Source organism: Parasteatoda tepidariorum, chromosome 5 (assembly GCF_043381705.1).
Source record: "Parasteatoda tepidariorum isolate YZ-2023 chromosome 5, CAS_Ptep_4.0, whole genome shotgun sequence".
Taxonomy (NCBI): domain Eukaryota; kingdom Metazoa; phylum Arthropoda; class Arachnida; order Araneae; family Theridiidae; genus Parasteatoda; species Parasteatoda tepidariorum.
In genome coordinates this window covers 71,102,775-71,128,928 of record NC_092208.1, presented here as the reverse complement: position 1 = coordinate 71,128,928, position 26,154 = coordinate 71,102,775, and the positions used below count along the sequence as shown (strand labels likewise).

The 26,154-nt window shown below is 29.0% G+C and overlaps 1 protein-coding gene across 4 annotated transcripts in view; it reads left to right on the top strand.

Moving 5' to 3' along the window:
• Positions 1-26,154, top strand: part of LOC107447180 (protein Wnt-5b-like) — a 410,427-nt gene that overhangs the window by 281,080 nt on the left and 103,193 nt on the right. For 3 of the 4 annotated variants that reach the window (XM_071180545.1, XM_071180546.1, XM_071180544.1), the window contains one exon: positions 3,356-3,402. The gene's annotated coding sequence lies outside the window, so the exon portion shown is untranslated. 4 annotated transcript variants of the gene reach the window in all.

Below are 26,154 nucleotides of genomic sequence, written 5' to 3'. Positions count from 1 at the left end.
AGAGGTTTCTTTGCAAATGCTAAACGGGCATCTTTGTATAATTTAGTGGAGATTTTCCTTTAATATTTTTGAATTGAATGTTCGGATTATTACTTAAATAATTTTTAAACGTGCGGCTGTTACATGGTAACTGCATTTCACTATTAATTTGTGCAGATGGCATCTTATTGTAACAAGCAAGCTTCCAGATTGGTCTTTCTTGTCTGGATTAAATTTTTTTTGTCTTTCAATACGCTGTGTACTGCCATAACTTTCAAGATTCCTGAAGTAACTATTCACGATTGCCTTGAATCTTCATATTTTTCTTCAATCTAATTTTCTTGAATCTTCAGTCCATTTCTTTCAAAGCTAAAATTCTACCTCGTTTGTTTTCCGTTAAATGAGTTCCCCTTGGAATTTTATTGCTCGTGAAAACTACCAAAATCTACTTTCTATCACTTTGATTCGCTTCTTGTAGTGGAGATTTTAACTTTCTGCATAGCTGTGACTTTTTTGCATGTTGAAATTTTTCACTTTTTCTTTATTATCATAAAGAAAGCTGGTAAAGGTACAACCACAACCTAGCAATCCAGAATAACTGTTACAAACTCATACGTTTTAAAAGTAGCAAAAAGTGGCTCGGTATTCTCCAACAAACGTTATTTTATATGTTCACGTTATTTTAAACGTTATTTATTTATTATAAACGTTATTTTATAAACAAAACCTTCACAGAGGAACTTTAAAAGTAGTGAAACAACAACTTTAATTTTATGACACCATGCTTATTGCAAAGGTGGAATGCGTGAAAGTATAACAACTCATCGACAGAAATTTATTTTGGAATGTTAAATCCCTGAATCTCACGCATTTCAGATATTAAAGAATCAGATCACAAACGCTTTTCATTTTCATAAAACTCAGGTTTTCGTTAAATTAGCGTTTTACGCTTTTTTATATTGTTAGAATAGGAGGTGCTGATTGAAGATAAACTAAATATAACCTATCAGTCATGGATAACTGTTACGATTCACAGGTTATAAAAATAGCTCAGCATTTGCTAAAAGACGTTATTTCATAAGAACTAAGCTTTCACAGAACAGCTTTAAACTTGATGGGACAACAGCTTTAATTTTATGAATCAGGCCATAAACACTTTTCATTTTCACAAAGGCTTCTCTTCATATTGGTATTTTACGCCGTTTTCATAATTAGCATAGAAGTTGCTGGTTAAAGATAAACAGAGCTTAACGTAACAGACGTGAGTAACTGTTACTACTCACTGGTTATAAAAACAGGACATCATTCACGACAACAGAACCTTCACAGAACAGCCTTACACGAGATGGGAGAACAGCTTTAATTTTATGACACGACGCAGGTGAAATGAAATTATATCAAATTCATCTACAGAAATTTATTTCAGAGCGTTAAATCTCTGGACACTCACTTTCCAGACCGAAGAATAATTCTTTTTTATTGTCATTAAAAAACTTTTACGATTCATAAAAAAAATATGGGGAAGGTGCGATGCATTTTGGAAAGGCACGAGAGCTGATAACTGTTATTACACCCACCTCGGTGTCGGAACACTTTTTGGGGAATAAAAAGTAATCCTATCGTTTTTGTTCAGATACCAGAATTCGGCCGCGATATTGTCCTGATCCGTGGCGATAGAATGCGATTCATGGATTAGTGAACTTTACGATACGCAAGTGAGCAGTAAATAGAAGAAAAAAATGAGGATGGAAAGGGCTATAAACGATAATTCGAAAATTCTGAGCATTGTTATAAAGGCAAATGCATATACGAGTGGCCGGCGCATTGATTTTATAGCCTTAAAGCACCTCACAAAATTTTATATCATTCTTTTTTCAACGCGAATTGTCGAATAAGTAATTTCGTCATGAGGATGAATAACAGTTGAGGCTCCAAATTTTTTGGTTTTTAAGCCTTGAACTGCGAAATTTTTCTATTAACACGAATTGCATATTAACATTACAGAATCTGCAGTTTTATATAATAAATGATAATTTTGTAATAAATCAATACATGACCCGAAACAATTTAATTGAAAAGCTCTTTCACTAAGAAAATAAAACAGCTGCAGCTTAAGTGTCTTACACTTGAATCAAAGCAATAATTTTAAGCCATGAATACCGTCTTGTCGTAAAGAATTATATGGTTTTTAGAACGGACAAATAACTTAAATATTTTAAAGGTCATTAAAATCATTTAAAAATCGCCAAACCGTTTAAAAATCGTCAAAATTTTAAAAATCGCCAACAGAGATTTTTTATAGATTAAAAGGATCGAAGTCAAGGAATAATACTGGAGAAAGAATTTTTTTGTTGCATTTATACTACTTGATCTTGACTAAATCGGGCGTAGGGATTTCGAATTTCAAAATTAGTTTCTCTCCTAGAGCTACAGATTTTTTTAAAATGATGTTTTTAGTCTATTTTTGGTCGCAATGTACAAGTTTAAAAACGTTATAAAAACAGGTGGTCGCATAGATGCTCAGAAATGTCATCGTACGCCGCTAGGGATGCTTCTCTATTTTGACCTGCTTAGATGCCCACGAAAAAACACTTCATAATAGAGAAGCGTCCCTCAGCTGCTTGTGACGATATTTCCGGGTGTGAGTTCCCATACAATTTTAATCCTGATGATGTGATGTGCCTTAATTCCTTTAGAAGTTTGTCGCTGCAATTACGCGACCTTCCTGTTATACATAAAGTTTTAAATTTGTACATTTCGACAAAAAAGAAAAAGAAAACTGAAAATGTCATTAAAAAAAACAATAATAAAAAAACTAGCTTGAAGACAGCAAACGACTACAGATTTTGGACAATTTATTATTGCTTTTCATTACTTTTTTTAAGTAGTATTGATTTTTTTCGTATATCTAGGTATAAAAATAATATAAAACGTCACCCTAAAAAATGGAGCACATTAAAAATCAAATTAAAGATTATGTATTAGTTACAAGTTGCAAAAATATGTTCGCAAGCTGTAAAAAAAAGTGTATTTACAAATTATCATATAATAATAACTAAGTATTCAAGGATGGTTGTCATAATTTTTATGGTAAATCATTATATTCACTTAGAAATAATTTTGAAAACCAGAACTTTCAATAATTCATTATCATATGAATAGAAATATTATACCAATTGAATGATTTAAATATAGTATATTTTTCTTTTATAAACCAGAGTTGTTATTTTTTTTACCAGAATTGTTATTACCATACAGTAAAACTCCTGTAATGTATTTAACTGTAGTTCATATAATAACATGAATTTTTCTTCAAACTTACACCAAATGTAATCTTTATTTTGGTAAATAATTATTTTAATTCTTATTATTTTAGATACCAATAAACGGAGAAAGAAAAAAAAAATCTAGTTTAGTTACAGGGTAAGTTCCTTTCTTTTTCAAATTCTATTTAATTTCATAGATTATTATTTTCGAAGGACGCAAGTGTTATTGCATGGATTATATTACTAACAGGAACACAGCTGATTTATCAGATACTGTGTCACAGTGCCCGAAAAAAGAAAATATTCGATTGAAAAACTCTAATCAAAGGATCCGACACAGACACACATACTTCTTGTTAAGCAGAATCCGTTTTCATGAAAGACGATTCATATGACACAATCGAACGAAAAAAAAATGAAATGAAAATAAAATAACGATTGCATTCTCCTAGTAAATTCTCTAAGTATATGATGCAAATATCATTGTTTTTTTTTTACTTCAATAAATCTACAAATACACTTTTAAAAAATTTGGTTTAACACTGAACCATATCATTACATCGTGCTGTATAGCATAATATCGTGGTATGGCTTTGTGTGGTTATACAGTGAATAATATCCTTCTTATTATTGTTATATTGTAAATAATATCGTGCTGTGTGATAGAATACTGAGATTATTATGCACTGAGAAAAAAAAAGGTATGGTCAAACCTACCAGAATAGGGCAAAATTTGCTGTGTTTCTGCACTGTAAAAAACTTCGTCGTTTAGTTGCCGCGATTTTTGGTACTGAGGTAATCTAACATTTTTACAGTGCATGCAGTCAAATTTTTTATTTAATTTTTCACAGTTATAGTTCATAATTATTCATTTTCATTTGTTTACTGACAACACATATTTTTATACGCATTGGAATCAATTTATGGATTCGTTGTAAAAACATTTCGTTTCAAAAGCAAGCATATTTTTAATAATATATTTGCAATAACTCGCTCAAACCATTGTTATTTTGTCAATTTTGCCAGAATGATGACAACAGTTTTGTATTTAAAAATGCTCTTAGTTTATCTCAACACTAAAAATTATACAACTATGCACCAAAATTTCTTATAGTGTAGCTTTACGGGAACAACAAAAAGCACGGTAATTTTTACGGAGCGCTTTAGTAATGATTTTGCTGAAATTAATTAAAAAATATCGTTTTATAATGTGTACTAACGTTTGGTAAATGTGATATAAGTTGGTATTTCTATCATGATACCTCAGAGCATGGAATAAAAATTTTTTTTCGGATACATTAACTATTCTGTCCTGTATTTTTCCAAAACGTGAGGTAATTGGAAGTGTGTAGTTTTGAAAATCAGAATTTCCGGTAAACTGTTACTTTATGAACGGAAACCGTTACCATATAAATGGTTTAAAAACTGTATATTTTGGTTTTATTTCCAGAATTATAGTTTTATTTGTTTATTTTTACCGGAAATGTATTTAAGATGCAGTGCGGTAATTTTAGCAGATTTTTTCGGATGATTATATCGTGATCGTGCTTGTTATATCATACACGATATCGTGTTTTGCCCCATAATACAATAAAAATAAAAATTTGCCCCATGGTTGCAATAAAAATAGGGCGTTATGGTGAACCATTTTTTCGTTCAAGTTGAACTCTAATCAAATAAGTTAAATCAAATTAAGTTGAACCTTAATCCAGCTATCAAATTTAATTTGAAAAATATTGCTGTTCTATTGGTAACAGTTTTAGCAGATAGCAACAAATTTGCATTTTTAATAAGCTGCAAAATACAGCAGAACGGAACTTTTAATAATTTATATATTTTTAATTATAAATACAATTATATAATGTATAATTGTATTGTTATAAATAGTTTATCAATTAACTTTAGTCACTCAGAGTTTAGTACTTTGATGAGCTAAATATATAAGCAAAAACAATAAAGCATTTTAATTTTATATAATTTTTAAAAAATAACTAATTGAAAAAAGTATAATTTGTTTTTAAGATTATATCACAATTCAATAAGTGTAATTAGTTAAATTTAGAAGAGTTTCAGAATTGCTGAAAAGTTCTAATCAATTCGTTAAATAGAATGTAAGTGAGGAAGGTACCTTTCCTTAGACTTTAAATTATAATCCTAATTAAGTTGGAATAATTATTTAATACATTAATTTCGGAGACAACCACCCGAATAGATACGGTCGTTAAATTTACATAATTAATGAAGTACTTTTTCCGGTACTCCTTTTTTCCGTCAACCAGAATTAAATTAGAATAGGGAAAACGCAAGAGCATGAAATACGGGCTATTAATGACGAAGTTTTCATTAATAATCGATGTTTATTAATATCAATAAAAGAATTAATCAGGACGATAACGAAGCAAGAATGTGTATGCCAGTTTTCGTTTAATACTGGCGCAGTATTTCCTATACCGATGTTTCGTGTGATTAAGCCCTAATGCTCGATTTACAGTTGTCCGTTATTCCTAATACTGATGTTTTTTAAAAGTTAAATGCCATTGCTCGGTATTCCCTACGTTGACGATTTTTCTTAAATACCCTAATTGAATAGTATTGTAATAAAAACGAACTATTATTGCTAATTAAACCCATAAAAGCGAAATTTGAAAATAAATTAATAATTTGTAAAATTGGAAATTTCTCTTTTTCTTTCATCGACAAATTAGTAACAGTAAATGAAAGGAAAAGAATACGCATTTTCAAGATATTTATGATAATTTTAAGACCCTCCATCTGAAGCTGGAATTTATAGTACGAAATTTAACTCTAAATTTATAGATCAAATTGCAAATTGTGTGTAATAATTTGTAAAATGTTTTAATAAAATTTTATAAAGAATTAAAAAAAAAAGTTTTTGGCTTATGTGTTGTAAATCGAATTATCATTTTTGTGTGGTTTTTTTTGGTGTTCTCAGTTTAAGCTTTCATCAATACGTTTTAAACGACTTTGGAAAAAACTGAACTTCGAGTTTTGATTCGTTATTGCTGTAAACGAGATTTTTCAGTAAGGGATGCTGCAAGCATGTTGTAGAACATTTTTAACAACCCAACATTAAGATTGCGATCAAGATAGTTCGAATATTATCTTTTACATGACAAAGCAAATAAGCATTAAGTGCTTAGCTGATGTATGGTAAATACTTCAGAAATATTAAGATTTCAATAAAAATAGTTTGAATATTACCTTTTTTTATAACAAAATATGTAAGCATTAAGTTTTTAGTTAATGTGTTGTAAATCCTACAGAAATATTAAAATTGCGATCAAGATAGTTTGAATATTAACTCTTTTCATTACAAAGTAAATAAGCATTAAGTGTTTGGCTGATGTGTTATAAATACTTTAGAAATATTAAAATTACAATCAAAATGGTATGAATATTACCTTTTTTTCAGAACAAAATATATAAGAATTAAGTTTTTAGCTAATGTGTTGCAAATCCTGCAGAAATATTATGATTGCGATCGAAATAGTTTGAAAATTACCTTTTTTAATAACAAAATATAATTTTATGGCTAATGTGTTGTAAATCCATCAGAAATACTAAGACTGCAATAAGAATAGTTCGAATATTACTTTTTTCCAAACAAATGTTTGCAAAGAGTGTGCCTGCAGTCTGTGCAAGAGCTTGATGAATTGTTTTACTCCATTTTGTTTGTGAAAAAAAATGCGTAATGAAAGGTCTACAAGGAATTTTTTAACGAAGACTTTTTATACTGTTCAAGCATTTCTGAACAAAGTTTATTCCATATCAACAGCAAAACTCAATGTAAGGCGTCAACAGATGAAATTTATATGTTTAAATTCTCTCTCCCGCTTTCAACTTTGAAACATTTTTATTGGTCAATAAATTTAAAATTACTCTAGGCCTCCTCAAATAGACTTGATTACTTTTAGACTCATCGCCAACCAGTCATTCGCCAAGAGATCTAATTTTTGACGAAGCATCCCTGATGGATGGAACATGTTCAACGAAATGTTCTATCTGAGACAAAATTCCTTCTGAGTTTTTTACGATCTCCTGCTAAAAGCTTTAAAACGCTTCTCCATCAAAGGTGATAATCGAAAATGTCAAATTCTGAGAGTTACTGCTTCCAAATCTTGTGGGGCGTCGGTGGATAAGTTAAAAGATCCGTTGGGCGTGATTCTGGCCCTGGCGGCATTTTCCTCAAAATTTGGCGGCATATTACAAAAGAAGTTGATATTGTGACACCTGCTTTAATTACTCTTTACTACCCCCCTTTGCAGGAAACGCCCGTATTTGCTGAACACCTTACTATGCAGCAAGGTACCCTTTTTTTAGGGTATTAAACTATTGGCCAATACGCCTGTGGGATTAGATTGCGTATTATAAATTATTTTAGCAGTTGTGTCATTAAAATAAAAGTTAATTAATTTATGTTGGTTTAAAAATCTGACATTTATTTTTTTAATTTGTATAAATCATGTGATTTTATGTGTAAATAATATATTTTTTCTATTGTCAATGCTTGGATTTATCTGCTAAAATTAATTAAAAGTACGCTGTAAAAAAGAGTTTCTCAAAATTGGTCAAAAATGTGTCAAAATATCTCCGAAACAAATAGTATTGAATTTGATAACCCCGTGTATTTATTATTCAGTACAGTGGAATGCTAAAAATTGAAATAACATTTACTCACATTTGATCAAAATTCATACTCTAGAAAATGACATGTGAAAAATGGTGTTAAAAATGATGGAAGTAAGATGTTAGTTATATGTTATGTTCTGCCGGCAGGATTCGAACGAAAACCTTCGGATTCGTAGTAGGATATTCTAACCACCATAATAGTACACCAGAGTCTAGAGCAGGGGTCGCCAAACTTTTTTGATCATCGACCCCTATATAATTTTTCGAAATCTCCATCGACCCCCACAAAAGTAATTTTCTGTTAATTAAAATAAAACTCTATTAGACCCTGTGTTTGTACATTTATTTTATGATTTTAAACATTTAAAGTAATAGTACATTATGTAACAATAGTTTTATGAAAAATATATTAATATTGAAATTTAAATACCTTATTATTTAAAAATAAGTGATTATGCATAAGTAGCTGTAATAAGTAAAGTAACTAAAGGTTTACTGCTTCTTGATCAATGAGATGGGTGTGCCTGGTGTTTTTTTGCAAGGTTCGCTATATTGGGTTCAAAATTGGTCCATTTTAATTTTCGTCAAAATTGGTCAATTTTGTAATTTTCGTAAAGGAATACAAAGTGTGCTACAGTTTTGTCGCGGGCTGTATTAATCCATATTATTAATGCTTACCTTCTTTTTTGTGCATTGATAATTAAAATTGATATCTAAACCAAACGAATGGTTTTATCGAAGCAATAACTAATTATCCAAAACTCTAAAAGTTTTAATAATGACACTGCAAATATTCAACACAGTTTGCAAAGATAGCTGAAACTGCGTATGATATTTGCATTTGTAACGTCAATGCTCGTCACACGTGACATTTGGACAAGCGCACATATGCATATGACATGTAAACTACGCTGAGTTCGTGCCACTTCGCGGTTCGTAAATACTTGTTCCATCCCAATAAATATACGTTTATTAATTCATGTTTAATAAAGAAACTGATATTGAGTCAATTATAAAAGAAAATTCACAAAATTTACATACTTAATTAGGTATGTGTGATTTGCGTATTGAGAACTGTTTTTTTTTTTTAGACCCACAATCGACCCTTCCGATTCGGATCGACCCCCATTCGCCCCCCTGTCTCAGATCGACCCCCGCTTTTGTTAAAAAGACCCCTGGGGGTCTATATAGACCACTTTGGCGATCTCTGGTCTAGAGGGAGCTAGGAAGCTTCATATAATGGTCTTGTCGCAAAAGACACATGATTTACTAATTTCAAAGGGTCGTGATTTGGAAAATATAATCCCGATAGGTTAGTTTTAATTTCACATTTTGCTTATTTCTGAAAAACTTAAGTAAATGGAATGTATGTCACGATGTGCAATTGCGGCGGTCAAGCTTCCTAACCTGGTGTGGGGAGTACAACTATGGTGATTAGAGCATCCTACTACGAATCCAGAGATCATTGGTTTGAATCTTGCCGGCATCAGCAGCCAATGAACATCTTTTTTACACATTTCTTCCTCCGAATTAAATTTAAGACTATGTATTTTGCGGCTCAAAAATGAATATTTCTATTTTGAGTATGTCTTTGTACTCAATTATAAATTCGATTATGTTCGCTTCGAAGCTATTTTAACAGATTTTTGCTTAATTTTAATTAGCACTTTTTTTTAAATTTTTTCTTTTTTTTTCTTTTACCGTGTAACATTTGGAAAAAAAATTTTTTAGGACTGGGATCCAATGCAAATAAGAATTTTCATAATAGACTGTTTAAAAATATGTCAAAATAGTGCAATAAATGTATAATGTAATGGATGATAAGTAAGTAAATTAAATATATAACATATGTATAATAAAAGTTTCAGCACAAAAGCGTATTTTGTTCACTGTTTTAGAGGGATTTTTGTTGGAAACATAATTTTGCAAAAATAACAAGGAGAAAATCAAATGTAACAGATATGAATAGTTATAATTATTATTATATTTTTATTTTGACTAGCAGTACGACTTTTTATCTTTTTAGCCTTATTTTTCAAAGCAGCTAATATGAATACGAGTTCGATATAAAATAAGTTAATTTTTACGTTTTTTTAGATTATTGTGGTAAGAGTAGATAGGTTTATCAGCTATAAATATATATATATATATATATATATATATTACACGGCGACAAAAAAAGTCCTCGTTAATTTCAAATTGGCAACAAAGAAATTGGTAATCAAGCGTGTGCGCTGTCATAAGCATGAACGCGTAAACTTACATGTTTAATAAATTTCTGCATGATTTTCTCGCTTGGATAACGAAAAGCTGAAGCAAACAGAAGTTGGTAAGAATTGAAAGGTTAAAATCAACAAATCATATCAACTAACAAAGTGTTCTATATTATGTTTTAATTATACTTATGCAGGTTTAATGATTATAGTTTTATTTATTGTTACTGTCATTCATTGGAAAATGAGTATTAGTTGTGCTGATACACCTTTTGTGTATAATAAAAAGAGCGTGACAGAAGAGTAGAAGAAGGCTGTGATGACAGCTACGAAAGACGTAACAGTGAAAGATTGCGTAGGTGACGCGCCATCATACATGTTTTTTAAAGTCATAATTGTTTTGTTTCTGCGAGTTTTTCAATTGCGCGACATTTCTTTTATTTAAATTTTTTATTTCATTTAAGCAGCCTGTTATTGACTAAAAAATAGATTTAAATTCCTAAGATTTTACGCTAAAACCCATTTCAAATGAGTTTAACTTAGTCGCGAGAGTAGCGAAAATGGTTTGCAAAGCTAACTATGTATGGTTGCATATCTTTGGGGGTTGGGGAGCGTGGTAGACGGAAAAAAAGGTACGGAAAAAAAGGTCCCTGGAAAAAAAGGTACGGAAAAAAGGGTCCCTGGTAAAAAAGGTCCAGGAAAAAAAGGTCCCGGTAAAAAAGGTACCTCCATAGGGAAAATCTGTAGGGATATTTCCCCTCTCGCTTTCTGGACTGCATGAATGTTTCTCGCTGTTTCAATGAATATTCTTTTTATCTGTTTTAATTCAGATTAGATCATTGGGGTAAGGAGAAGGGAAGACTTATAGGCTGGTTGTATTACGTTTTTTCTTTAAAATTTTATTTCATTTATTTATTCTTCTTTGATTATTTTTTAAAGCTGGAAGATACTATTTAAATTTTTCAATATTGTTTTACTTTTTTTTTGTAATTTTTTAAAGTGAAAAATGTGTTATTTTCTATTTTAAATTCTTTTTTTATTTCTTTAGAATAAATAAGAAACAAAAGTTAAAAAACCATGCACGGAACAGCAAAAATCGCTTCAATCTAATCTTCTCATATTTTCCCCTACTGAATTTTCCCTACACAGGTACCTTTTTTACAGGAACCTTTTTTTCCGGGGACCTTTTTCTCCGTACCTTTTTTTCCGGGACCTTTTTTTCCAGGATTCTAATTCCCTTAGTGGATTTATGGAATTTTATTTCACACTCTCATAGTGTCGTATTTATTAACGGAACTTAAAAAAAATTAATAATGAAAATTTTTTTCCTATGAAAATTGTTACTTATTATTTTTATTATGCAAGTGACGATTAATATAATTTACTTTAATATAATTATTTATTATTATTTTTTTATTATTTATATTACTATACAACTTATATCATTTATATTATTATGTTATTTATATATATTAAACGTATAAAATTAGTCTTAGCTATCGAATTTCAGCAAAACTATTTAAAAAAAATATGAATGTGATAAAAATTTCAAAGAAATTCATAAAAAACCTAAATTATGAATTTCAAATAAATTTTTTTTGTTTGAAAAAAAATATGTATTGCAAGTTGGTTATTTTTTAAAGGCATGTTATTATTCCATTAATGGTAACTTACTTTTTCAATGAATTTAGTCGAAATAGTTTTAAATTTATTTTCACCCAAATTAAGAAATGTATATTAGGATTTAAAAAAAAAAATGCGATGTTTGTTGTCCACCCCGCACTGCTAATTTGCTAATTTATGCTACCGTTTCGAATTATTTTCTACCTACGCTCTTTTTTTAAAATAAGTCTTATGCTGAACGCCAACCTTCGATAAATTATTCCAAAATGTTTGATCCAAAGTCTTTTTTTTTTTGAATGACTTACACTTAATTGCGTGCTTAGAAACAATTTAAACATATCTTCGTTAAAGTAAAATATTACAACAAAGTTTACCTATTTAAAATAAATATCCAATAAGGAAAATCTGCTAACATTGTTTACTGGGATACAGAAACATGGTTATCTGCCAGATAAATCACTAGTATCAGGAATTATATTCCTTACTGCGATGACCTCTTAGAAAGAGTGGGTGTAGCGTTAGTGGGATGAATTTTTAAACACCCATTTTTGGTTTGATGTTTTTTTTCCCAGAAAAAATAGGGAAAATTGAAGTAAAAATGAAATTAATTTATTAATGAAAATAACTGCCCCTTCCTTTGAAAATTTGAGAGTCGTTATACGAAAATAAAAAAAAAAGATGCTAAAAGTAAATGAAGGTTTCCTTCGAAGATTTTTCGCCAAGGAAAATAAAAAAAGGAACAGCTACAGTATCATATTTTCGCAGAAATGCTTTAATTTTGAACTATAGTTACTATACTATACAACCATTTTATTATAATTATTATTATTACGTAACCGTTGTTTAACAGCACTCCCAATTCTGAGCTTACGACTATCAATGCTCAACTCTGCAGCCTTATAATTTTGAGCCCTATCTAGCAGGCAAGGGTTCACCTGGATCAAGCAAATTGGACAAACTAGCCTTCGTGGAGGACTTTTTGTAATGGAACTAACTCTCATTTGCGTTACATAGAGAGAAAAACCACGAAAACCTCCTACGGTTAGTCTGCCGGCAAGGGGACCGGCAAAGATCCGTTGACCATTGAGGATATTTTACATCAGTACTGTGATCAGTGTGAGCCATGAACATAATTCTTATTAACCTGCCAACGCTGGGATTCGAACCGGGGGAGCCTCAAATGAGAATAAGGCAGTGATTTTGATAATTTTCCTCGAAATGGTAAAATTTTGCCAAATTTAAAATTTTCTGAAAAAAGGTAATAACTTTTAAAGAGCCACAATGGTTCAGGGGATAGAGCGTTCGCCTTCCAATGAGACGAACTGGGTTCGAATCCCAGTCGATATGAATTCCGCTTCCGGCTTGCACCGACCACAGTGCTGACCTGAAATATCCTCAATGGTAGACGAATCATGGATTAGAGTCCTCTTGTCGTTAAGCTAACCGTGGGAGGTTCTAGTGGTCTTCCTCTCCATGTAACGCAACTAAGGGTTAGCTCCATCAAAAAGTCCTCCAAGAAGGCAAATTTCACCCAATACTCGATCCAGGAGCACCCTTGTCTTCTGGTTTGGGTTCAAAATTACAAGGCTACGGAGTTGAACATTAGTAGTTGTGAACCCATAAAATTGGGTCAGCTGTTCAAGGACGGTTATGAAATATAAAATAAAATAACTTTTAAAATATATAAGTTACTCTTCCGTTCTAGAGCCCAGATAATTCTTCACGGCAAAATGATATACATACTTAGTTTAAAATTGTCGTTCTGCTTCAAGTTTAAGGCACTTGAACTGTGGCTTTTTAATTTTCCTTTGCGACAGAGCTTCGAGAAACCCTGTTAACTAAAAATATTTGTATAATGTCTGAAATATTATAAGAAGAGAAATTATAAATCCTTTTGGAAATTGCTAGATTTTTATGCTTTGATGTTTAGCGTGTAAAGCCAAATTTCTTGTTCTATAAAGCTTTAAAATCCATTTTAAAAAAAATAATAGTTGAAATTCGAGCTTCGAATGTTCTTTGCCTCATACAAAAGTTCCATTAGCTTCAGTCGAGAGCCCTGCGGGTGCCTCCAATTACTTAGCGTGATAATGTGTGTTCACACTTTCTGGCGGAAGCGAACTAATGCACCTTTTCAACTCAGCATAAATGAAAATCTTTCATAAATACACTTTTTTTTTTTTTTCCTTCCTCCGTTCCCTTCTCACTCACACACTGCATAAATTCCAACTCTATATGAATCTCATTACTTTCAACTTTTTTCGACGCTTACGTTTATATTTTAAATTTTAAATATGTATTTGGATCGTCTAGGTTTCAAAATATTTTAAAATCAAAATTAAATAATATTTGCTCTCTAGAAGGAAAAAAAAAGAATTGGATAAAATGTAATTATGATTTAAAAAATTGATATATTGCGCGAAAGGAGGATCTTTATAATGATCTTGATGATAAATGTCAATCATTTTTCACCTTTTTTTCTTATATAATGAAAGAATGTGCTTGAAATGTAAATTGACATTGAAGGAATAGTCCATAAATAGAAAATTATACTAAGTGCAGAAGTCAATAAAAGCTGTGTTAACTAATATTAAAAAAAATCCTCTGAAATACAGAAAACTATGTTAAACTATAGAGTCTGTAAAAGCTGTGTAAACTGATATATCATATGAAAATATCATATGAATTGTAGAAAATTATATTATATAATGTAAATATTTTTGCTCCCTAATTTTAAAAAGTAAAGAAGAATTCTATTATTTCAAACAATCCAGAATTAACCGTATAATGGAATACCTGGAAAAGTTTTTAGTTGACTGAAAAATATTTTTTTAGCCAATAATTCTGAATTGAATTATGATATAACAAGATATTTTGATAGTTATTTCTTTATTAAAGTCATTAGTATTTACTGTAATGTGCTAAAATAAGTATTTAGCATAAAATTTTATTACATGTTATTTATTATTAATAATAGCCCATCCATTATCTACAAATGTAATTTTGTTTTCATCTGGGCAACTTTTTTTCCCTATTATAATTTTGATGATTACATATTAATAAATAATGTTATGGTTTTCAATTAATTGTCCTTAATTTTCGTCAGTGATTTGATTTATTTTATAATTGGAATTCAATAGAAAAACTTGAGATTTGAATTTTCTGCAAAAAATATGTAACATTCAGTTTTTCAAATTCACCCAGCTTACGCATTATTGTTACAATTTGACATAAATATAACCAAAATCGGATCTTGGCATAACATAATTTTTCTATTCAAAGAACAGATAAGTGTAAAGAAAAAGGAAATTTAAAAAGTGATCCTTTTGAATAATCAATTAAAATGAAGGAAAAAAAAACTAATAACAAAGCATTTTTTTTATTTGTACAATAAATAAAGTTTATTTTAACTTCGTGTTTTTTAAGAGGAATCGCAAACTAAGCTTAAGACTAATTTAAAAAAAAAAAATATGTTCACAATTTTAATTTAACCCTTTGACGCAGACGGGACACCGGTGTCTCTTATATATAATATATATTTTCTGATGATCTAACTTTTCAATTCTTTATATATAAACAATAGTAACAGTCTAATAGTTACTAAAAATATGTGTTAGATTATCGAAATTAGATTTGTACTAAAATATGAAATCCAAAGAAGTAGTCTGAAATTTTTTCTTTCATTCATGTTTAAAACTTATCAATAGTTGATTTTGTAAATTATAGAAATTTTAATGATGAATAACTGTTTCTCTTAGATCTAAATAACTTCAACGACGTGCAAATTTGAAATATATTGTTTGGAAGTGAGCCCTGTATGGAAAATTTCACCGACACTGAAAATGAAGCCAATGTCTCATGCTGTATTTCAAACCATTACTTATTAAAAGGCTAAATATATTATTTTTCCCTCATTTCGACCTAAATTAATACAAAATAATGAAAAAAAAAGAAAAATATGTTAAATAAAAAATTTGTGTAAGAGGGTTAAAAAATAGTTTTTTTTCATTATAAATAAATTTTTGTGTTAATTTTTCACAGAAAATGTGATCGTTTTTGACATAATGCATAAAGTTTTTTATACATAATAAAATTTGCATATAAATAATACCAGGTGCAATTTTTTTTCACATTTTACTAAGAGTAGAATACAGACACTGCAGTTGTCGAAGCTCTTATATCTGAGGCAAAAAATTCGCTGCTTCTTTCAAAAGAAATTTTTCTTTGTCAGCAAGCTTCAGTTACCGTTGATAAATCTCCGTAATCATCAACAATCTTCCAAAGCGAGAGCTATGATTATGGTAATTTGATGTTGTACTCGCTTCTTTTTAAGTGGCAGCTCCCCCAATAATTTCTTTCGTCGAACAGAAGTAGAACTTAAGTTGTGACAAGAAGGTGATCAGTAATAATGACTCATACACACCCGTTTTAAAAATGTAGCAAATCTAGCAATAATAGTAAACACTCATTTCGTTCTGAAAAAATGAAACAATTTAATTAAAAAAAAAGAATAGATGGTTTCGTTGCTTGTTTACTAAGTGTCATCTCATTTTAAAATAAAATGAGATTACTTTCTTTGTAACTTCAAAATCTCTTGGTATGGCGGCCAGCAAATGTAGTTCTTCATTTTTGGGAAATCCAAAAACTAATTCTTTCCTACCATCAACTTTGCAATTTCCTCTGCAGTTTGATACACAGTACTTATATACCATTATTCATAACACTAAGAATTATGTTAAAGTTGAAATTAATAACATTTGTTGAAGAAATATATATTTTACGAAGCACGTTCACATCATAACACCGACAGTTGTTTACAAATTCTTATCAAAAATGTTCGCGAAATGGCTAAAGGCTGTGAATGACAATACACAGGTTACAATACTTCAGAATATCGCCAATAGCTCGTTTGATCAGATTCGGAGTTTTTCTTAAATATAGCTACCCTGGCTGGTTTTACTCTAAGCCTAACTCCACTACGTCATCACGGTTTATAGTAACCAGTTGTTAGGCTTGATCCCTCTCTAGAAGGTAATGGGGAGAATTCCCTTGCCGTCAGGCTAATCATGGGAGGTTTTCGTGGTTTTTCACTTCACGTAACACAAATGCCGGTTAATTCCTTCAAAAAGTTTATTACGAAGGCAAATTTCTTTCAATACTTGATCCAGAAGCTCATTATTAACGGATACGGACTTGGAAATTGATAGTCGTAAGTCCGGTTCCGGCTGTTCAACGACGGTTTAAAGAAATACAAAATTAATAAATAAATAAATAAATAAAATAAAAAATTAATGCAGTTAAATTTTAATTATAAAATTTTAATTTTAATACTGTTGAATTTAGAGAAATTACTAACATTTAATTAAAATAATGTATAAAATCTAGGTTAAAATTAAAAGAAATAATTAAGTTTTGCACAATTTGGGTTGATGGTTATTTTGATAACTTAATGATAGAAAAAAAAATTACCATGTTTCATTTACTTAGTCACTTCTAGTTTTAAGAAACAAGAAACATTTTAAGATATATTTCATTAATTTGAATTAAAAGCAATAATTTACATAAAAAAAAGGAACGAATAATCATCATAGTAGCGGAAAAAATTAAAGACAGTGCGTTTAATAATAAACGTCCATATCGTCTTAAACTAACGGTTCATTGGTTCATAATCATATTAAAATGTCATAGTGTTATCTAACAAGCGAGAAAAATATTTCAGGTATAAACATGAGATCCTTCAGCGTTAATGTTCAATTAATGTTAAAAATACGTTTATAGATTTAGCTGTGACCTATGATTAAGCGTTAACAGATTTTTGCTGTATAAAGCACACGGGGGCGTAGGAATAAAGCAATAGCTCACCTACCCCCTAAATAATCAAGCTTTAAACCCTATAATAATAGGGTGGAACCATATCGGGCTCGTTAAACACTCGTCTTCAAGTATTTGGGATAGCCGGAATTATTTGCCAAAGCATTAATCTTAGACTTACAGGTGGAGAGGAAGGTATCGGCAAACATTTTGGAAAGAGGTGGAGTTTAAGAAATACTTTTTTTTACCCTCAAAAAAGATGTAATTAATTACTTCAATGAGCAAATGTGAAATAGCCTCAATCAAGAAGGAGATACGATATATCAAGCAGCTCAAGTAACAGGAATTCGGTGTTTATAAGAATTAAAAATCGTTCTTTAAATGGTTTGTAATTTTCGTATTAAATGGTATTTCCTTGTTGCAGTGAAACTGGTCGTCAAAATTGAGTTTATTCTGTTTGTTTTTTTTAAATTTAATTTATTATTTTTTTCTTTAAATTGGGGGAAAATGGAAAATTCTTTGTATTTTTCCCCCTTCTTTTAGTACACTTTTTAAGCATTTCGAGAAAAAGATTTTGTTTTCTTCATAAAATTGAGTTGGGAAACGAAAATTACTTATTTTAAAATCATTTATAAAAAGATTATTTTTTTTTTTTTTGATCTTCAAGTTACTTGTTTTGGTAATTCTTTTTACACTGTATCGACCTTTTCTAAATTTTATTCCATCCCGTCAAAAAACTGCATACTTTTTGGTTGGAGAAAGTCGTCAAGTTTCGTTAGGAAATTTGGAAAGATTGCATATTACGTACATAACATACAACTGTCCTTAAAGATGACGCTACCCAAGTCAAAATTTTTGATGGTCCCATCATTTTGATGGTTTAAGTTGGTTTCAATGCGATTCATGATGGTCCAACATAATCTGATGAGCTAACATTTTCCATGGCTCATGGTTTCTGCTATGCCCTCAAACTTCCATCATTCCATGATGGAAGTTAATGATTGTTAATAATTAAGAGAAGTTTGATTCTCATGGACCAACAATCCATGATGGTTCCATCTATACATTTCCATAATGGTTTAATGGGAATTCTAGTTGGTTCTCAGGAATATTCCATTAGAAAAATTTGGTTTTTTTTATGTTAGACCACCATAAATCAGTCCGAAATCCTACATTGGAATGATGATTGTACATGATAGTTCAAACATTTGATTTCTAAGATACTATGAGGGAAATTCGTGATAGACCATAATGGTACAACGAATATTAAAAATTATAAAAAATAAATTTGTATCGTACTTTTTAACTCCAGATAAAAATAAACCAGCTAAAGTAGATAGTAATTTAGTCTGAATTCGAAATTGTGTAACAATGCATTTTCATGATAGTTTAATAATAATTCTTGTTGGTTCAGCAGGAATATACCATCAAAACATTTTTTTTAATGTTGGACCATCATAAATCAGTACGAATTCTTACATTGGGGTGATGGTTACTTATGTTGCTTAACATAAGAAAATATAAGGGTTCATTATGCAATTATTAATGGTTACCATCAAGATTTTATTGACCCATCAATGGAAAATCATCAAAAATGCTGACTTGGGTATACTGAGGAGAAATCTTTAATTTCGAATAACTCTTTCACGCATAATTAATTTAAAATTTAATATTAAGAGAAAAGTGAGAACGTGATAAACCTAAAGTAAACCATGATGTTTCAAGCACTGATTTTATTATTATTATTAATCTAAATATTCGAAATACAAACAAATTACGGCAGAACTACACAGGATTATGCCGTGGGAAAGTAATCCCATTAATATTAAGCAATCCACACTAAATCCGCACTAATCTTAAGCAATCCTATCATAATTGGTGTTTGCATTTTGATATTGTGAAATCATTTTTTTAGCATTTGAAACTTCATGGTTTACTTCAGGTTTATCATGATTTCACTTTTTTCCAAACTTTAGATTTTAATATACTAATGGAATTAAAATACAATCTGCCATGAACAGTTTCTTCTGCAGTAACAGGACTTATTTGGTTACTTGCGCATAAGAGGACGAACGTGAATCAATTTTAGTTGTATAATCTTGAGATCAGCTGGACCAAAGAATATATATATATATTCTTTGTATATTCTTATATATTCTTTGGCTGGACACTGGCTAGAGGGGAATCTCTGGACAGAGGAGTTGATGACGGAAGGTCATGCACCGCAGGAGCGTAAAAAGAATCTCAATAACTCAATTAACTTAACGTAAATTTCATTTGTGGTGATATCTTTAGAATTCAAACTAGAGTTTTATAACCAATGAAGACGGTTGCGTTTGTAATAGGCCTAAACAAAACAGTATTACAATAAAAAAATGAACTTGTAAATTAAGTCGCGCAAAAATATCTGAATTAATCTGAAAATTTCTCCAAATTCTTTCGTTTGTAAAAATTTTAAAATCTATAGATCAGACATTCACTTCTTCAAAAGCAACGACTGGTTCGTCTACAAAATATTTATATCATTTCGTGTTATCGTATAATTATAAATATATTTGTATCGCAAAGACCAAGAATGGTACAACTTCTGAAAAAAATGACACATTTCATCATGAATCACTCTAAAGTAGCTCAATATTTAGGGATTCATGACTCAATATTTTATCTTTATAAATATTTTCGACCATTTTGCATTGTTTCATTCGAAATTAATTATCTATTTCTAGTATAAATCTTTTCTTATAATATTAATATTTTACTTCGTAATCTCTTGAATAAACATACTATCCTTACATAAGTATGTGTTGCATAAATTAAATAGATAAATGGGGCTGGATTTTTTTAATTGAAAAAATTTTTTCTATCAAGTTTTTTCAGAATATTCACTTATTTCAAACTCATTACTTTTTTAATATTTTGCATAGATGGTTATAATGTCTTGTAAATACTTAGAAAGAAAATACTTTATTCATCCGTGAAAGAGTATATTAAATACTCTGTTATTGAATAGTATTATTCTTTTTCATAAATTTCAAAAATATTCTTGATTTTTTATTATCACCACAAAATATTTATCCCAGTGAGGGAATTTTATAGTTTTGTATATAAAAATGGTTTTTTTTAACTTTCTTTTTTACTTTTACATTATTGTATTTAGTATTTTTCTTTAAAGATAACTGAACAATTTTGTAATAGCTAAAGTTGCTAGTTAAATAATTTTAATTTTTTGAAAATTCGTATTGTTTTGATGAGTTTAAAGTATCAGTTAAAGATCATCATATAAAAGATTTATGTTTCGTATTTAGATCGAAAGAGTTTTACTATTGTACTTAAGATTTATCTTTTTATTTTGATATAGCATCTTTATTACAGTTTATCTTTATTATTGAGACATATTTTTTTATTATAATTTATCACTCTTTTTAAGTTTATGTTTTTCATGATAATTTACCATCGTTATAGTAAATTATCTTTTTAACAATTATTTATCTTATAATCTTTGTTATCAAATTATCTTCATTTTAGTAGTTTATATTTATTGTTATCGTTAAAATAATTTATCTTGTTATAATAATTTATTTTTATTATCATGAGATATTGTTATTTTTTAAATTGTTCCTTATCATAATAATTTATTTTTGATGTTAAGATTGATCATAGTAATTTTAATTTATCTTTGTCTTTATTATCTCTCATTGCTGTTTTTACTGTTTGTTTTTGTTGTAAAGTTTTAAATTTACAAATATAATATATCTCACTAAAATTCATATTTTGTTCAAAACTTATTTTTATTAAAATTTACATTTGCTAATAAGTTATTTTTATTATATTCATTTTCATTAAAATTTACACTTGCTATTAAAATAAGTTTAGTATTTGTAAAATATTTATTTCTCCAACTCTTTACTCGTAATAAGCTATAATTGTGCCTGTTGTAATATAAAACTTCTTCAAAATTAATTATGCTTAAAGCTCAACAAGGGTTTTCGTTTGGCATGACTTCAAATCTTTGTTGTCATACCGTTATTTAAGTTTACGAACACTCTTTGATGAATTAAAATCATTCTACGAAAAGTTAATTGCGAACAATAGACAGAAAGTAAATTTCTGATGTCACCTTTGAAATACAAGTCAGTTGACATTTATATGCGTGACATGAGAAAATTGATGTGAAATTATGAGTACCGCCCAATTTGAAAGTTAAATGTATTATAAAAGTAGCTAATCTGAAAGCTTTTTAAATTACTCTAAAACAGTTAATTTCGTAAAACGTTAATGCTAAATTTTATAATTAAATATAATTTTTCAAAAAAGAATTTAAATTTCTATAATATAATTTTTTTTAAACATTAATGTAGATACATGCAATAAGAAAAACACTTTAATATTTTTGACTTATTATTGTGGTTTAATTTCTAATTAATACGCTACAATACTAAAATTTTTCTCAAAAAACGATAGGAAAATATTCTAAAAGTAAACAGCTTAAGTTTCAAAACTGAACCATTCTGTTTCAACTTTAACGTGAAAACAATTTAAAAAAACTACTTGAATACTTTTCGATTTAAATATCAAAATTTAGAAAAAGAGTTTAAATTAACACGATGGGCAGTATTTTTAACATTGAAATATAAGCAATAAAACAATAACCTGAATATGTTTCGATTATATTAATCAGGATTTCCATCTAAAGAACTGTCATCTTCGTAGTTTGAGAATTATAAGATAATCTAATTAATTAACTTATAATTAATTAAATAAGGAAATAGTGCAATACGAAAACTTCTCCCATTTAAAAGAATTTTATTATAAATTTTTTTTCCTTGAGGAACTCGTGAATTTTGAGTGATGTTGCCACTTAAGCTTTTAAATAAAATTTAGATAATATTCAAGGCCAGTCATGTGGCAGATCTGAAAATTATGTGCCGATTTAAAAATTCATTCGTGGTTTATGTATTCGTTTTTCCTTCTTTATTATTATTTTATTTTTATACGGTTTTTTAGAGTTATGTGTTGCGAGAGAAGGGATCAAGAGCTGTTTGTTCTAAAGTAACTTTTCATTCCAAATACAGTACTTTTTGTGTCCGTAGAAACCTGTTAATAGATTTCTTTTTACCCCCTTCTCTTTTGTGAAAAGCGCCGGCGCCACCTTTGGTACCTGCTTTTGAATAGGGAATAGCCCCGCGGCTCGTTCCTTTTATGCTAAAGATTAGCGTCGCTTAACAATTGGTGTTAAGGAAGACATTACTAGTTCAAAAAAATGGGAGAGGTCTTTTTTCTGAGTTCCATACATTATGGGAACATTCACAAAATATGTTATTTTTATTGGTTAGCCTGGAAAAAGTAATATAATTGTCCGACTTTTTATCAAGATTTAAAATCGTCTGCTTGCTTCACTTTTAATAACATAATTTTAATGTATTGTAACCGTAACTTGAAGAAAGTATCTTTTTCTTCTTCCGTTTAAGCATCTAAAATAATTTTTGTTAAAAATATGTTGTGCATGGGTATTACGTACAGACAGCTTTATATGAGTTACCGATTAACAACTTACGAACAATAAATTGTTGCAAAATAATCATGTAGAACAATTTTTGATCACATATTTAAGTATTAACAAACGATTTTACCTATAGAGCAAAAACAACATTAGAGTTTTTGAATTATGTATGATGTATATTTCTAAAGACAGAATAAACTTTTTTGTTGAATAAAATATATTTTAGCACTTGTTTAGAAAATGTGCTCAATTTGAAAGCAAATTTTAATATTTTATCGCAGAATGCAAGAAGGTAAAATGTGCTTAGACTTTACATCAGCTGATCTTCAATTATTTTAACTTTAGCTATCCTTTACAATTATTGCATGGAACTATTAGATAAGCTTCTAAACTTACTACTTCACACGTTGCGTTAGAAAAGAAATAAAATCATTTTAAAACATTATTTCTTTAGCAAGAATCAGAGAGATTTTGACTTGATGATTAAAAATTGATTCCACATTTTCGCATCGACGGTAAACACCTGAATGACGCAACGGTCCGTGAACGGCACTCTCTTCGGCTGTGAGAGCCACCTAGAGTCAGCCAATGAGGTATCGCTCGGGAACTTTCCAACTGATTCATTCGTTGTTCAAGGCATAGGTGCGCGCGCTCCAAAAAATATTTTTTTGTTTTCATTTCAACCCCTAGTCATCACCATCATAGCTCCTATCATTATTCCAGTGGTTGTCTAGAGTCGATATCAGTTTGTAAATAAAATCGTCTGCCAGTTTCTTTTTTATTCCGTTAAGATCGTTCAGATTTGATTGCGATATTGGAATAGTGAAATCACTTTTTTTAATATTTTCTAAATCGTTTGGCGGCAGAAACAAATGGATTTGTTTGCAGTTCTTTTTGTGGATGTTTGTGACGGATGAGTGGAAAATAATGTTTTTCGTTGGGTGAAATTAATTCCTGGATTATTTGACACCTGTTGAGCGAAACAAGGAAGTAAGTAGTTTTCTTTCATCGGTTGAGTTAATGAGGAACATTTTATTGCATAGATTTTTTCTTCTTGTTTTCGTATTTACTATAAGCTAATTTTGTAGAATCAGAAAATTACAGATTTACAGCAAGCATAAAAGAATATGAAAAGTATGTATGCATGAATACATACTATAAAAATTCACTTTTAAAAAATAATATTTTAATAATTATAATAATAATTATAATTTATTTCCATAACAAATATATCAATAAAGGTATCGACATAAATAACAAATTAATTATTTAAAAATTAAAACTATTGTTTAACGTTTAATACAAAGTGTTGTTGATTTGATTTGACACAATTTGTTCGAAATATGTGCTTTAATTAAGTTTTTATATTCAGAAAAACATCTTCAAAATGACTGTGGATGATGATTATTATTTATGAGTAAACTTATTATTATTATTTTTTTTTTTTTTATTATTTTTTTTTAAGATTTAAAGCATTTTGTTAAACTGTTGTTGATCATTAAAAATAAACAAAATTATAAAATTTTTTGCAAAATCTTCATCTTCCTTATTTTTTATTACTCGTTCTTACCCTTTTTCGTTTCTACCATACATAGTTTTTTGAACGGAATGATTTTTTCGTTTAGATTTTTTAAAATCTAATCTTTTTGCAGTTAAAATAGAAGAAAAGCGATTTGGATGACGTTAAAAATTTCCTTTAGTGTTAAGTGCATAAAAATAATGATACTTATAAAAAATCGAAAAACTAATAATTATTTACTATTTAAATATTTTTCCAAAGTTATTGATTGCAAAATTGTATTGGAGTAATTTTGTGACAAAAAATTAATAAAAAATCTAAAATACCGCACGCTTTATATCTCAAATTCTGATTGGTTGGCAGCCTTATATTTTACGTATCGAAAGATAGTGCCGAATAGAGTAAATATTCATTATTAGTTTATTTCTGCGAGTTAATTTATTTTCCTTAAGTTAGGCGCAGCATAATCACATTCGTCTCTTACAAAAATTTAATTTGTTTTTAGTTGAAATTTTTTTATACATTATTGTTCATAATTATCATTATTATTTAAACTACCTTAATTATGCTAAATTTTAAATCTTTTCCGCAACGTGTACATATTTTATAATTGTCTACTTAAATATTAGTCATTATTTAAAGGGATTAATATTGCGTATGTTAATCCAGAACTAAGTTCATCACTCATTTTGTAGGTTATATAATTCTTTAGTCGCTGTCCCTTAATTACTTTGAGATCATTTAGATGAATCACTTGAACGTACGCGCTGTTTGAAATTTCAACTTTAGAATTTTACTGATTCCCCACCAATTTAGAACTTTATTGACTCATCAGCAAGGCAAGCTTTTTTCAATGCCCCCTTAAACAAATTAATTTTCAGAAATGCTTCTTAAACAATAAAAAATAAAAAAAAAACCTTATGAATTTGTAGTATTGTAAAATGTTACTTTATCGAAAATTCTTTACTGACTAATGATTTCATACTTCAATTTCTTCTTAGTAAATTCGCAATGGAAGTAGCCCTTATGAAAAAATGAATTATTTACTGCGAACTCTATAGTGCATAAATTTTACAGAAACCTTCCAATACGTCAGAGGGAGAAGGCAGATTATCGTAACATCTGCAGCAATATTGCAAGTTCATTCTTCTTGCAAATATTTTTACTCCCAATTTCTTTATTGTGCTTAATGTGTACAATTTGACGTTCTCCTCTAGAGCAGATGTTTTTTTCCTTTCTTTTTTTTAATTTTAAACACTAACTTTTCTTTTAAAACTTGCTATATCCAATAAAATTAAGCGCTGAGTTAACAGAGCACCACATAAGCAAAAAAAAAANAAAAAAAAAAAAAAAAAAATACTTGATTGAGGAATAAATGATACTTGATTAAGGAATTTTAGAGCAATAAAAATTAAATAAATAAAATTTAAATTGAATTTAAACGAGTAAGGGGCTAAATTCGAACCAGCATAATTTAGACATAGGTGCTGTTGTGATATAAGGATTTGTCATCCGAGAAAATTAAAAAGTAAATTAAAAATGCATTTTTTATTAGTAAAAGCTGCACTTTACTAAAAAAAACTATGCTTAAAACTA